Raw genomic sequence first — 15,231 nt, 5'->3', positions numbered from 1 at the left:
AGCAAAAAGCATATTCCATTACATGATGCTTGAAATATAAAAATAAATTAGAATTTATTTTTATATTTCAAGCATATATATTCTATATATAAAAATAAATATTCTAATATATATATATATATATATATATATATACACACACACACACACACACACATACACAGTGGATTCTGGTTATTTGGATCACCGATTAATCAGAGCAGCTGTTTATTTGGGACAAATCTTAAAGAACAGAACCCAATTGAATAAATAGCCAGAGTTTACTTTGCTTAATTGGGACAATGCCGTTTAATCGGGGCAGGAGACCACAGCACTTGAGATTACCCTACGATTGTCTCCAACCATACCACATGGTTCGGTTGGATTTCTGGAGGTCACAACCGTAAAACAATTAGCAGGCCCCTGTTTAATGGGCTTTTCTGTTAGTGCTTCAATCATAAAAAAAATTACTTTTCAGAATCTGCTCTTCATTCCAATTTTTTAAGCTTCATAACTTGTTACTCCGTTCTCACTTGCGCGTATCGTGTTACTTGCGATTCGTGTGTGCCGTGTTCCTTGTTATTGATTGCTTATCTTTTTCACTGTTTTAAATTTTAACCCCCCACCCACAAATTTCAGTGAAGAGAAATGTCAACTAGTTAGTATGTACATATTACAGTACACATATATATATATATGTGTATATTAAATTAAGCTATGCACATATAAGCGTAAATTTATTTTTATTTTGCTAACCTGTGGAAAATATTCTTCAGATTTTCACGTATCATTTAATTTTAATTAGTAACGTAATAAAGTGTAAATTTGTACTTAATACAGTATATCGTTACTTTTATAACCTGTGGATAATATTCCTCCTATTTTTGCTAATTAGAATTGCTGTTTAAAAGAATTAAACTTAAATTCACAAACGTGATCACAATGACTGGCACTTACTACATATTGTATAGTGAATGGTAATTTACTATGGTGAGTCCATCATAACGTGATTTGATCATATAGAAAATAAATCGTAATGATGTATTTTTAACTATTTACGTGAAACTTTGCGTAATTGAGGCAGCCGCTTAATCGGGCCAAAATGCACTAGTCCTGATGTGTCCCAAATAACCGGAATTGACTGTATGTATAATAATTTTATTCTTTATATAGAGGTACTAAATAAACAACAATTAATAGATCACCACAAAATTAAATAGATACCATACACTTTTTTATAATGAAGTAGTAGTAGTAGTGGCATGTGATGCAAGAAAGCAAATGTATGAGCTTATGCAGCATCAGCCAAAAAAAAAAAAAAAATCAAGATACAGGGTGTTTCAGAAAAGATGGTCAATAATTTAAAGGTGAAAAGTACAAACTAAAATAGGCAAAAAATTCCCAGTGAATATTGGGCCGCAAATGAACCGTTTTCGAGATAATGCACATTTTCTGTTAAGATCCACCCCTGACTATGGGAGCACTAGTTTATCCAAAAGCTGTGAATCCTTTGTTAAGGGTGGTTTTATTAAACATAAGATAATACATTTTTAATTTTTGGTTTCAACACCACAGAATTTTACAGATGTTACAAAAGGTGTTCAAAATGCTGTCCTTGCATCCATACATGGCTTTGTAATCTTCTCTGCATTGAGTTGCAAATCCTCTCAGGCATTCCTGGGTCATTTCTGATTTGCTGAAAGGCTCCTTCAACTTGACACTGACATTCCTCAACTGTGATATACACTTCTGACTCAAATGTCAGAAGTGTATACCAAGCTTTTTACATGACCCCAAATACAAAAATCCATAGGATTTAAGTCTGGTGATCTGGGAGGCCACATTACGGGCCCACCTCTACCTATTCACCGTTGACCAAACCTTCTAGTTAGATACCGAGTCATAACTCGAGCAAAATGTGCTGGTGCACCATCATGCATAAACCACATCTTCTGGCGTTCCTGAAGTGGAACATTATCATCATAAAAAAGGTCTGGAAGAAGGTACTTCTCTCTTGTTAGCCTGTTTAGCAGAAAGTGATCCAATTAGATGGTCTCCTAGTAGTCCTGGCCAGACATTCAACAAGAAACGTTGCTGATGTTGTGACTCGTGAATTGCATTAGGATTTTCGTCAGACTAAACGTGACAGTTATGTAAATTAAAAATACTATCATGAGTAAACCTAGCTTTGTCAGTGAACAAAATGTTTAAAAATTAGGGGTTCAGGACACACTATTGTTGCATCCACTGGCAGAAGTTCACTGTGGGAGAGAAGTTTGTATTGCTGAGACCTTGCACACGTTGGATATGGTAAGGGTACAGTAATTGGCGATGTACAATTTGCCACACACTACTATGACTCAGTACACGCTCTTGCAGAGCAACCGTTCTTGTCGAAATTCCTGGATTTTGTTCTATTCTTTCTAACACCCTTTCCTCAAAACAACAGGTGTTTTGCTTCTGTGCCTATCTGTTTGTACTCCATGTGCAAAGTGCCCATGTTCTCTAAGGCCTTAATGTACCCTGATAAATGTACACCTGTTGGGCTGCTTTCAGTGAGGAAATGCTTCTTGGCATAAATGCGCGGCCTCAAGTGCACTGCTGTTGGCTTTACCATACATGAAGTGCATGTCTGCATACTCTTCTTTGCTGTAACCTCTTTCCAGGTTGACTATCCTTTGACAAGTACTAGTATGCTTGCTATGTCTCAGAGCATTGAGAGAGGGGGAAGGGAGAGAATTAGCATAACCTAGACAAACAAGTCAGTGGTAGATCCGAACTCTGTACAGTTCACCTTGTCAGTGGAGGATCCCAACTAGAAATGTACAATAACTCGAATACATTTCACTTAAGGACCCATGTTTACTAGGCTTTTTTTTGCATATTGTAGTCTATACAGTTCACCTTTAAATTATTGACCATCACTTTTGAAGTACCCTGTATAAATTTTTAAAAAAAAGTTTAAGTAACTTAAATCCAAATTATGTGACACCCCTGTTGTTGTGGCACCCCGATTGAAAACCACTGACCTACATTGTGGCAGCATACCAGGGATATTGCCATACTTGTATATTGTCACAACAAAAGCAGTATGATAGTACTCCATGTCATACTGCTCCTATCATGACAGACTAGTTTGAGGACATCAGTCAAAGTTAGACTGGCCTGCCCAGATCCCCCTCCCCCCAACAACAATTCTACAGAGAACCTCTGGGATGAATTGAATTTTCAAGTTTGTGTAAGGAGAGACTGCTCAAAAAAAGATTGCTGCTTTTGAAGGTCAAGTGGCAGAAAAAAATCAGAGGACATTTATGATGAACATTGTGGCGAGATCCAATATTCCTTACATTTCAAGGTTACAGCTCTAAAATGGTGTTCGCAGGCCGGCCGCTAGTTAGTACACTGGACCGAACCTATTGGTAACTCTCTAGGAGGCTTCCGGATCAGCTAGTATATAATCTTGCTATCTCTACTCCGCCACATATAGTGACTGGAGGGAGTCTGAGTAGTGTGTATGCAGGGAGCATTGTCGAGGCCACGTTATGTAAAGGATCTGGGCATATTCTTACCATGTGTACGCCATATCCAAAAATTTCATTACTTCATACAGCATGTTCCACCCACTTTTTCTTATTATTGAATACATCATGAATTGTCAAACTAATAGAGCAAGCTTATCTGGGTAAAGATCTAAACCTCCCAAGCACTTCCTAATTTATTTCACAAATATACGTGGTCTCAATTCTAATCTCAACAGTGTCCATTTTCACTTGCAGTCTGCCAAACCCCATGTACTTTTTCTGACAGAATATCAGTTATTGGTTGATTCAACTACTGCTCATCTCAGATGCCCAAATTATTCGCTGTATGATTCCTTTTGCCTCAAAAGTGGTACTTGTGCATATGTCCGTTCTGATATTTCCTGTCAGAGCTTGGAAATTTGGAATCTCCTCTCTTTGATCTTCTCTGGCTTAAAATCTCTCTACCTCATTGTGTCAAATTCATCTGTTGTCTCTACCATTCTCCCAACTCCACTAATCAGTTGGAGCTCTTTGACTTCCTCTCTTTGCAACTTGACTTTCTCCAGTCCAATTTTCCTTGGTGACTTTAATGTTCGCAACTCCAGCTGGCTTCCCTTTTCTAGTCACACTGACCCAGCTGGTCGAAATGCTGAGGCTTTTGCAATTAGTAATGACCTTGCACAGATTGTTCATTTACCTATAAGAATACCGGACAACCCTAACCATACAGCACTTGATCTTTTTCTCACAAACAACCCTTCTAAGTGTACGGTTGAACTGAGTGGTCCTTTAGGCAACTCAGATCACAACTTGGTGATTGTCTCTTCTCCAGTGGAGCCTTTATCTCATGGCTATTCCCAACCTCGTGTTGTTTGGCATTACAAGAATGCAAAATGGGATGACCTGCAAGATTTCTTTTCTTTTCCTTGGTCGGATTACTGTTTCAAAACTTCTGATGTCAACGTTTGCTCAGATCGTGTCAATGAAATTATTCTTGCAGGAATGGAATCCTTTATCCCACACTACACTTTAAAATCTCATCCTTTATCTAAACCTTGGTTTTCCAATAAATGTGCTAAGGCTGTTCAAGAGAAGAATGTTGCATATCTTAATTGGCTTGTTTCTAATTCTTCAGTTTCATTTTCTGCCTACACCAAAGCTCGCAACAATTGTTAAGCAGTTATTAATCAGTCCAAACTAGAGTTTGAACAGGCTAAGAGTAGAAAACTTGCTTCTTGCTCTAATGGTAGCCGAACATTCTGGTCTCTTGCCAAAGCTATTGGCCGCAACTTTTGCCCATCTCTGCTCCCACCTCTGTCCAAACCAGATGGTTCTGTTGTCACTTCAGCCAAGGATAAAGCTGACCTGCTAGCATCCCATTTTTCTTCCAACTTATGCATCTTGGTAACACACCTCCCACCATTCACAACATGCTCCATTCAATGCCTCCTGTGGTCTTCCGTCAAAAGGATGTCAGAAGGATTTTGACGAATCTTGATGCTAAGAAAGCTCCAGGTCCCGATGGTATTTCTACACTTGTTCTCAAAACCTGTGCTCCTGAACTTACTCCTATTCTCTGCTGCTTTTTTTTCACTTTCTTATTCCAAAGGTGTTTTTCCTTCTGCTTTGAAATTTGCTCATATCCAGCCAGTTCCTAAAAAGGGTGACAAATCCCTCCCATCCAATTATTGTCCCATTGCAATTACTTTTACTCTTTCTAAAGTAATGGAGAAATCAATTAACTGCCAACTCTTAAACTACCCAGAAACCTTCCGTCGCCAGTATGGATTCCATCAGTGTCGATCCACTGGTGATATTCTGGCTTATGTTACCCATTTATGGACTAATTCAATGGAAAGGTTCGGTGAAACACAAGTAGTTGCTCTTGACATCTCAAAGGCCTTCGATTGGGTTTGGCATAAAGGTCTTCTAAACAAGCTTCCATGACCCACAAGGGCTCACATCTGCTGAGTATGGGCTTGGCACACCTCTAGGGTCCTGAGCTGGATATCATCATTCTTCTCTTTCTTGGTGTGATTCCCTTCTACTTCTGACTCTCTCTCTCTCTCTCTCTCTCTCTCTCTCTCTCTCTCTCTCTCTCACTCTCACACTCACACTCTCAGGGTAACTTGGAAATTTTTTTTAGCTGGTGCAGCATAAGTCTCAGGCTTTCTTGCACTATATGGCCAGTAATAATAATACTCTTATGGTTTGCCAACTGTTTTTAGTAATTGGTTATCCAGTTTTCTCTCTGATCGCTCACCGAGGGTGATGGTAGATGGCTCTCTGTTTTCTAACTTCTTCACTAATGCCGGTTGCCCTCAGGGTTCAGTTCTTTCCCCCACTCTTTTCCTCTTGTATATTAAAGACCTTCTTCCATTGACTGGAAATCCTATCCATAGTTTTGCCGATGATAGCACATTGCATTCCACTTTCCATTTTGAGAAACCTTGCCCTGCTCAATCAGCTTCAACTTCTCGAAAATCTGCTACCAATTCCTTAAATGTGGATCTTTAGGTAATTCTCCAGTGGGGGCAAAGACAACTTAGTTGATTTCAACCCTTCTAAAACTCAGTCTTGTCTTATATCTACCAAAAAAGGATTCTTCTGCTCCTATGCTTATCTTTGGTGACACTCCGATTTCTAGGCAAAATGATATATCTCTTTTGCGGATTACCTCGACTTCTAATCTCTCTTGGCACAAGCACGTTACAAATATTGCTTCCTGTGCGTCTAAATAACTTAGTTTTCTCTTTAGCTCTCGGCGTTACTTTTCTTCCAAACAGCTGCTCACTCTATAAATCGCAAATCCGCCTTGCCATGGAATATAGTTCCCACATCTGGGGGTAGTGTACCCAAAACCTCTCTCAGGCTTCTGTATTCCATTCAGAAGAGGGCAGTTAGGTTAATTAATGATTCATCTCTAACAGAGTTTCTCCACTTGCTGTCTCATAGACGTACTGTTTCTGCTTCATGCCTCTTCTACAGATACTTCCATGGGCACTGTTCTTCTGAATTGGCTTCTATAATTCCCGCTCTCTCTTTCAAAACAGTCCAAACACGTGCCACCACCAGCCAACATCCATTTACTGTCCAACTTCAAACTCACAGAACCAACTTTTCATCTTCTTCGTTTATTCATTCAACTGCCATTTTCTGGAACAACTTTCCTTCATACATATTTCCTGAAAATTACAGTTTACAGAAGTTCAAGTCCAATGTCAACAAATATCTTCTTTCGTCTTCCCAACCTCCAACCCAAGCATGGTAATAAGTAGTATAGGTTCTAATACCTCTTGTGTTTTTGGTTTACATAAAATAAAAAAAAAATTTAAAAAAATAAATGGTGACAGTTCCATGGAGACTAGAGACTGTCATAAAGGCTAAACGTTTCAGTAACCATTGTTAGTTTTCCTCTAAATAAATGTTATTTATGGATATGCAGCTGTGACTGGATATGATTGGTAGTGGATAGGGTGACCATACATTCAGGTTTCCGAGGACATGTCCTCTTTTTTAAGGTGTCCTTGGACGTCCTGGCGGGTTTTTAAAATATGTCCTAGTTTTTTTATTTACAACTCGAGATTTACATTCACTTTAAATTTTTACACCCTCTGTATTCATTTAAGCATCATTTATAAGAATGTGAGTGGTACATACAGTACGGGTACTTTTCTGTTATATCCACCATGACTCCTGCGCTATCGTTTGATCAGTGGCATAATTTAAAGTTATTCTTGGAAACACAAGAAAATGAGAAATGGAATACATTAACTGCAAATGAGAAATGGGTGATGTTTTTTAAACAATGTAAAACTTCTGAATTAACTTCATAGTTACTAAAAATTGTACAATTCATCTTTTGTGTATTTGGCCACAATGCAAATGTTGAACGTGTATTTTCATTGATAAATAGTCAGTGGACAAAGGAAAGAAACCAATTAAAAATTTTAGCTGTTAAAGGAATATTATTTACTATATATAATATGCAAATGACATGTGAAGAATTTTACAACCACATAATTAATGAACCAAAAGTTTTAGCAGAAATTTTATCTTCAAGTAAATATAAGTAAATTCAATGAATTATTAAATGTTTTTTTAAAAGAATACTATTTAATTTTTATGTCAACAAGATGTATTTTATTTTGCCACTATTTACTGTTTTTTATCTTTTGCAATAAAAAAATTTTTAGTCCTATTTTTGTATTCTTCCTGAAATTAATTTCTTTCTCTGCTATCCTAGTTTTCATAAAAAATATATAGTCACCCTATCCATTCTTCGAGACTGTTCAGTTAATTTCATGGTATAAAATTCATGGAAAAAATAAGAAATTGATGAACTACTGCATAAGGAATGTGTTTTTTTGTCAAACTTTAGAATTAAGTTCTGAATTATTAAAAATTATAGTATTTATTCCTTCTATATTCGGTCTTCATTTGATGAACATTCAATGACCGAAAGGGAAGAAACCTGTTACAGTGTGAAGTAAATGAAGGCTTATTGTTTACTACACATAATATGAAAAAGAAATGCCAATAATTTTAAGATCAAATAACTAAACAGCTGAAAATCTTAGAAAATATATATATTTTAAAAGTATTAAGTGTATTTTTAAAAGAATGTCTGTTTTATTTTATCAATAAATCATATAACGTTCATGATTTTTTGTTAATAAAAAAGTTTAAAATGTCCTAGTTTTGTCCTCCTTTTAAAAATGGGAATGTCCTAGTTTCTTTAAAAAATATATGGTCACCCTAGTAGTGCACTATATGTACGTTTCTACAAGCATTTCTTAAACGGCGAAGTGCAGTCCAGGGCCACATATATGTACCAGCATTACCTGCCCACTTCCATTTGCAGATCACATCACCTCCCAACATAATATTCTATAAGCAAATCTTAAACAGTAAACTGCAGTCCAGAACTACATATTTATATGTATCAGCATCACCTGTATAATCACCAGAAAGCTTATTGCCACATAAGACTAAAATTGTTCAGTAATAACTAAATTTCCATTTGTTTACTTTATTCCAAAATTTCATAATCACTAATTTAGTTCAGATTCGTTTCTTCTGTAAAGACAGTTGTGCAAAAATTCTAAGGACCTTTGAAAAGCCACTAAAATCTTTTCTTAATAGCATCCTTAAAAGCGACACTATTATTAATAATAATATACCATATCAGTTATTATTACGAACACATGCAGGTAGTAATTTGCTAATGAAAAACAATGGTAAACCAATTTGTATTTCATAGTTATATTTTAAACAGGAGCTGTTATCAGCAAATTACAGGTGTACATGTGACATAGCAACCAACTTTTATTACTTTCCAAGTTTTAAACGGAGAATCTGCCCCATTTTTTTTTTTTTTTTTTTTTTCTTTCTTTCTTTCTTTCTTTCTGCAATAACTAATGATTTTTCTCCATCTTTTTGGGCCCCGGGTGCCAAGCATTTTTCTCTGTGCGATTTATAGAGTGCTCTTTGAAAACAATATAGTTTTATTTTTTTTCTCGTGTGATTTTCTCCCCTTTTGTTCGCATCAAGTGGTTTTTTGCTTGCAGTCAGAAGTAAAAATCCAGAAAGGAAATCCACCTTTCTTTTCTTAGTCTTCATATCAAATACTAACCATCAAGTGGTTTTTTGCTTGCAGTCAGAAGTAAAAATCCAGAAAGGAAATCCACCTTTCTTTTCTTAGTCTTCATATCAAATACTAACCACTCGACTAACTTCAATATCCGCTTGGTCACTGGTGGCACAGCTCCTGCCTCTATGTGGCAGGTCCAGTAACCTGGGGGGAAATCCATCCCTCAGGGCTAAAAGGAGCAGAAATGGAAACTGACGTATTTCCATGCTTAGAGCCCAAGAGCTCTGAACATGACAATGACACTGACCATGACTTCTCTTCTTCAAAGAGACTTAAAAAAGACACTAGGAAGCTGGAATCTCCAGCTTCCCTCATAATACACTCTTTGTCATCCCAACCTGTGAGCAAGCTCTCCCCTTTCATCATCCAGAGATGCCTAGAAAATGCTGCAGATTCACCAAAAATGGTTAAACGTCTCCAATCAGGAGATTTACTAATAGAAACATCTCACTCAAGACTGAGTTTCTACTACAACTTACTTCTTTAAGCAGAATACCGATTCAGGTTACCTCACACAACACACTGAATTCTTCAAAGGGAGTGATCTCCAAATGGGATCTGTTAAACATTTCTGAGGAAGAAATTGTCCAGGAGCTAAAAGATCAAAATGTATCTCGCGCAAAACAAATCATGATCAGAAAAGACGGCAACTTAACTCCCACGTGAAACATAATCTTGACTTTCAGTACTTGAAATCTACCGGGTTCTGTCAAAGCAGGTTACTTGAATTGCCGCATTAAGCCATATATCCCAAATCCACTCAGATGTTATAAATGTCAAAAGTTTGGCCATTCTCAGACAGCATGCCGTGGAGACGCTATATGTCCGAACTGCAGCTGCAAAAATCACATGCAAGCAGAATGCAAAGCTCCAACACCACAGTGTCCTAATTGTAGTGGCACACATCCAGCTTACTCCAAAGACGTGAACTATGGAAGATAGGGAATAAAATATAAAATGGAAAATAGTCTCTTATCAAGAAGCGAAAAAATAGGTCAACTCAAGTATACCAAAATGCACTTATGCTTCTACCATTCAGAGACACGACTCAGTGGCATGTCAGACTGAAGTATCCATCTCTCCAAAAATATCAATGCCAGATTGGGCACGATCAGTACTCTTGGTCCAGCATCCATCTAAACCAAATTCAGTAGACCAAAGCAATAATACACCACTCACAATTCCATCCCAGAGACCTCCGCATTGTCAGGTAGCAGAAAATTTGCAAAGATCGTATCCTGCTGAGACGAAAGAATCGTGCCTAACAAGCATGGATACAGATGATACTATCGGTCAAGAAGAACTGCTTGAAATACACCAGAAGATGATATGGAAGATAGCATTGAATCGGGATGTCACACTTTTCCCCAAAAAGAAAACCAAAACCAGACAGTCATAAACAATCAACTTATAAAAAGCACTCAGATACATCTCCCATGAACAAAACCAAATAATGGAATTGTAGTGGTTTTTGCAGCAACATTGATGATATCAATGAACTAATTCACTGCTTCAGTCCTGTTGCCATGTGCCTACAGGATGGTTTCCTGTAGGCACATGGCAACAGGAAACTTGAAAACTTGACAACATGGAAACTTGACACCCCAAGTTTCCACTACAGTCAAAAATTACACTGTCTTCAGACAAGATAGATCTGACACTAATAGTGCTCATGGAGGAGTAGCCAGGAGTAGCCATCCTGTTGGACTCAAGAGTTCCCTCCAGATGCATTCCATTGCAAACATCTTTAGAAGCTGTTGCCATGCGCATAGTAATTGGAATCACTGTTACATTGGTATCAATTTATCTTCCACCTAATCATCCATATTCTATTCAGGAAATCGAAGATCTTGTGTTGCAACTACCAGTTCCCTTCTATCTACTAGGTGACTTTAATGCTCACCACCCATTGTCGAGTTCCTCCAGCTTAGACAGGTGTGGAAAGCTTGTTGAAATGTTGTGATAGATAGACAGGATTTAACATTGTTGAATACTGACGCCCCTACCTATGTTTATTTTCCTACCGGATCAACCTCTGCAATAGACCTTTCCATTTGCTCTCCAGTGCTCTATCTAAGTATCGAGTGGATAACTCTTAACAACCCTCACAACAGCGATCATTTCCCAATAATATGCAAAGTTCAAACTTCCTGTTCGTTACTAACAGATAATCCAGTAAAATGGAAATTTCCAAAGGCTGACTGGATAAAATACAGCACTCTTGTCTCATTCGACAACCATATCATACAGTGCTCTTCTATCAACCATGTTACTGAACATATAACAAACATAAAAAATTCTACCAGCTGCAACCGCTGCAATTCCACAATACCAAGTCAGGAAAAGGTGAAAATTAAATTATTGGTGGAACGAAGAGTGCAACAATGCAAAAAAATAGAAAAACAAAGCTTGGAATCAATTCCACAAACATCCAACCACTTCCAATCTTATTAATTATAAGCGACTTAGAACAAGAGCCTGTTATATCAGAAGAAAAGCAAAAAAAGATCTTGGATTAAATTTGCTTCCTCAGTTAATAAAAATACAGACATCAGACTGATCTTGAATAAGATAAAATTGTTAAATAGCAAAATTCCTCCAACGTCTACTCCACTAATTAACTGGAATAGACAGGAATTCTACCCCTGCAGAAATAGCAAATGCACTAGGATGTGTATTTTCTCAGTTTTCCTCCTCAACTGCTTATGACCAACCATTTCCTCCTCAACTGCTTATGACCAACCATTTCAAAAAATTAAAGGTGTAACTGAAAAATCCAAACTGAATTTCTTTGACATATGTCCACTAACATATAATCAACCATTTACCATGGTTGAACTGCAACATGCTCTTACCAACACAAGGAACAGTGCTGCTGGCCCTGATGGGATATTTTATATAATGCTCAATTTAGATCCAAAGTCACACTCATCACTGCTGTTCTTCTTCAATCGAATCTTCACTCATTCCCAAGCTCCTGGCGTCATTCCTACATTCTGGCTATCCCAAAACCTGGTAAAAACTATTCTACTCCTCATAACTACAGACCAATTTCACTTGCCAGCTGTCTGAGCAAAACCCTCGAAAAAATTATTCACCGCCGTCTGATTGGTATCTTGAGTCCCAAAATTTAATCAATAACAATCAATTTGGATTCAGAAAAAAATCGATCATCATTGGACCTTATGATCAAAGCCGAAGCAAATATCAGAAATGCATTCATCAGAAAGGAGCATCTCCTTATGGTCTGTCTGGATATTGAGAAAGTCTTTGACACCACATGGCATTTTAAAAGATCTACATTCTCTTGGCCTGAGAGGAAATTTGCCATATTTCATCCAAAATTTCCTACAACAAAGATCCTTTCAAGTTCGTTATCAGGGAACTCTCTCTAAAAACTTTGTCCAGGAAGAAGGAATCCCTCAAGGGTCCGTTCTCAGCACCACTCTATTCGCATTTAGAATTAATCACCTAATTGAACTCATCCCAAAAACAGTTAATCACCTAACTGAACTCATCCCACAATCTCCTGCCACACTCAAAATATGAACTATATTGAGAGACATTTGCAGATATCAATAAATCAGATCCAAATTTGGATGACAAAAAAGGTTACAGACCACTATCCAGCCAGAAATCTACTGCCATTCACTTCTGTACCACACGAAAAATGCATCCTGATCCTGAGCTCCAATTAGATAACCATCCTATTCCAATAGCAAATAGTATTTGTCTGCTTGGCTTAATTTTTGACAGTAAGTTAAACTATCAAAAACAAATTGAACATCTCTGGACAGCTTGCCAAAAAAAAATTAACATACTCAGTCTTGTCAGCAACAGCCTGGGGAGCAGATCGTTACACCTTGCTTCACTTACATAGATCCATAATTAGATCTCGTCTGGATTATGGCGCACCTGTCTTCGATTCTGCTAGGGAAAGTGCTTTATCTCGCCTCAACCCTATTCAACATTCAGCTCTAAGAATAGCTCTAGGTTCAGAACAGAACACTGGAGATATTCTGCGTTCAGAACATCTCCAGTGCAAAGTCTCTATGTAGAAGCTTATGAAGCTCCTCTAAACATCAGAAGAAAGATGTTATTACTGAACTACGCAACCAAGATCCAAAGCCAGTCGACCCATCCTAATTGGTCAATAGTTAATGATTCACTACTCATGACCTTTTATAGAAACAAACCACAAGCAACTAGGCCTGCAGGTATTAGGTTAATGGAACTAGCAGAAAACTGGAATATACAACTCAAAGTCCACCAAGAACCTGTAGATCACGTTCCTCCATAGTCTGTCATCATGCCGTGTTGTGACAGTTATTTCCACCAATGGGGGAAACACTCTTTCAATGGGTATTAACATCCAGCATTGCACATTTACAACATTATCCTGACTTCACTAAAATATATACTGATGGATCAAAGTCCAAGAGTGGATCAGGTGCTGCAGTGGTATTCCATGACACTATCACTTCTGTATCACTTCTGACAGAATGCAGTAGTTACACCACTGAACTGAACTGTATGCCATAAAGCTTGCTTTGGAAAACATTTTCCATCTCTCAATCGAAAAGAGCATAATCTACACAGACTTGCAAAGTGCCCTATTAGCAATGCAAAAGATTTCCCCACCTACTCATCCATTACTACAGCTAATCAGATCAGAGTTGATTAATTTCTGCGATCATTGGCAAAAGGTTGTCTTCTGCTGGATCCCAGGCCATACTGGAATACTAGGAAACGAAATTGTAGATGATGCTGCCAAGCCTCCATCCAGCACATCCCAAATGAATTTTCTGGTCCCATTCAGTGATTACAAAATGCATATATGTAAGGAACGATGGACACTTCAGTGGCAAATGCATGTTCATAACAAACTCCTTGAAATTAAACCTGTACCGCAATTATGGCCTCCAATTTCCGCACAAACAGACAAGAAGAGGTTGTCCTGGCCAGAGCCCAAATAGGCCACACTCGTTTGACCCATCTATTCCTGTTATCAGGTAATGACCCTCCACAGTGTTCACATTGCCACAGGCCACTCACAATAAAACACATACTCCTGGAATGCACCTTGTTTAACAATTCCCATCTAATTTCATTTACTTCTCTCTCAAACTTACAGGAATTGTCACTTAGCCATATCATAGGCGAAAATTCAAACCGTTTAGAATTTTTCTTCTTTCTGAAATGAATAGGTTTATATAACAGTTTCTAACTGCTTCCATAGAAGCCAATAAAATTAGTATTAACTACTGTGATAGGTGCAATATGGCCTAAGTATCCTTTACACCAGAAAAATCCAAGCACAACAACCACCATCTTTTTAAATTTGCAAAAAAAAAAAAAAAACCAAACCTGGAAAACTCGTTAAAACCAGAATTATTTAAAAATTCTGTAAATTTTTGCCTAGACCATTTCATTGTATGTGCATGTGGTGTGAAGCTAATTAACAATGTCTTTCAGCACTAATCTTCTTGAACTAATATTAGTGGATTTCCCCAGGATTCTAACTATCCATGAAATTTAGGTATTTGTGCTGAGCTTATTTTTGTTTCCAATATTTATTAATGATATTGATAAAATTAAGTATAATGTCTCTTTGCAAATGATAAAAAGATTGGCAGGATGGTAGTGGGAGTAATCAAGTATACTACTGCAAGAAGACTTAGAAAAATTAGGCAGATGGGCTGAGAAGCGGCAACATTGACAAATGCATCGTATTGCATATGGATAGCAATCATCTCAGAAGAATAACATACCAACTGTGTGGTTATTCACTCAAGGTTGCAGATAATAAAAAAGACACGAGGATAATTGTGTGGTAAGATATGAAGTTCTCCAAACAGTGCAGACAGGTTGTAATAAGACAGCTGGCCAAAGGCAAATTTCGACACATCTATTCTATGACTGTCTTTCCTCAGTTTGAATGTATATCGCCTCAGGTGATTAATCTGGGCAAGAGGAAGAATCCCATCAGTATTAAGCTCGCTCAAACCATTTAAGGCCTTATACTCCTCAATGAGATCACCTCAGAGGTGCCTAGTCTTCAGACACCACAATTTGCGG

The 15,231-nt window shown here is 37.5% G+C and overlaps 1 protein-coding gene across 1 annotated transcript in view; it reads left to right on the top strand.

The window, feature by feature from the left end:
• The window catches only part of LOC150087564 (signal peptide peptidase), a 153,391-nt gene that overhangs the window by 36,098 nt on the left and 102,062 nt on the right, over window positions 1–15,231 (top strand). The gene's annotated exons all lie outside the window — the stretch shown is intronic.

This window comes from Mastigoproctus giganteus, chromosome 4 (assembly GCF_048544385.1).
Source record: "Mastigoproctus giganteus isolate SK-2022 chromosome 4, ASM4854438v1, whole genome shotgun sequence".
Taxonomy (NCBI): domain Eukaryota; kingdom Metazoa; phylum Arthropoda; class Arachnida; order Uropygi; family Thelyphonidae; genus Mastigoproctus; species Mastigoproctus giganteus.
The sequence above is the reverse complement of the archived record's forward strand: the minus strand, read 5'-3'. Positions and strand labels throughout refer to the sequence as shown.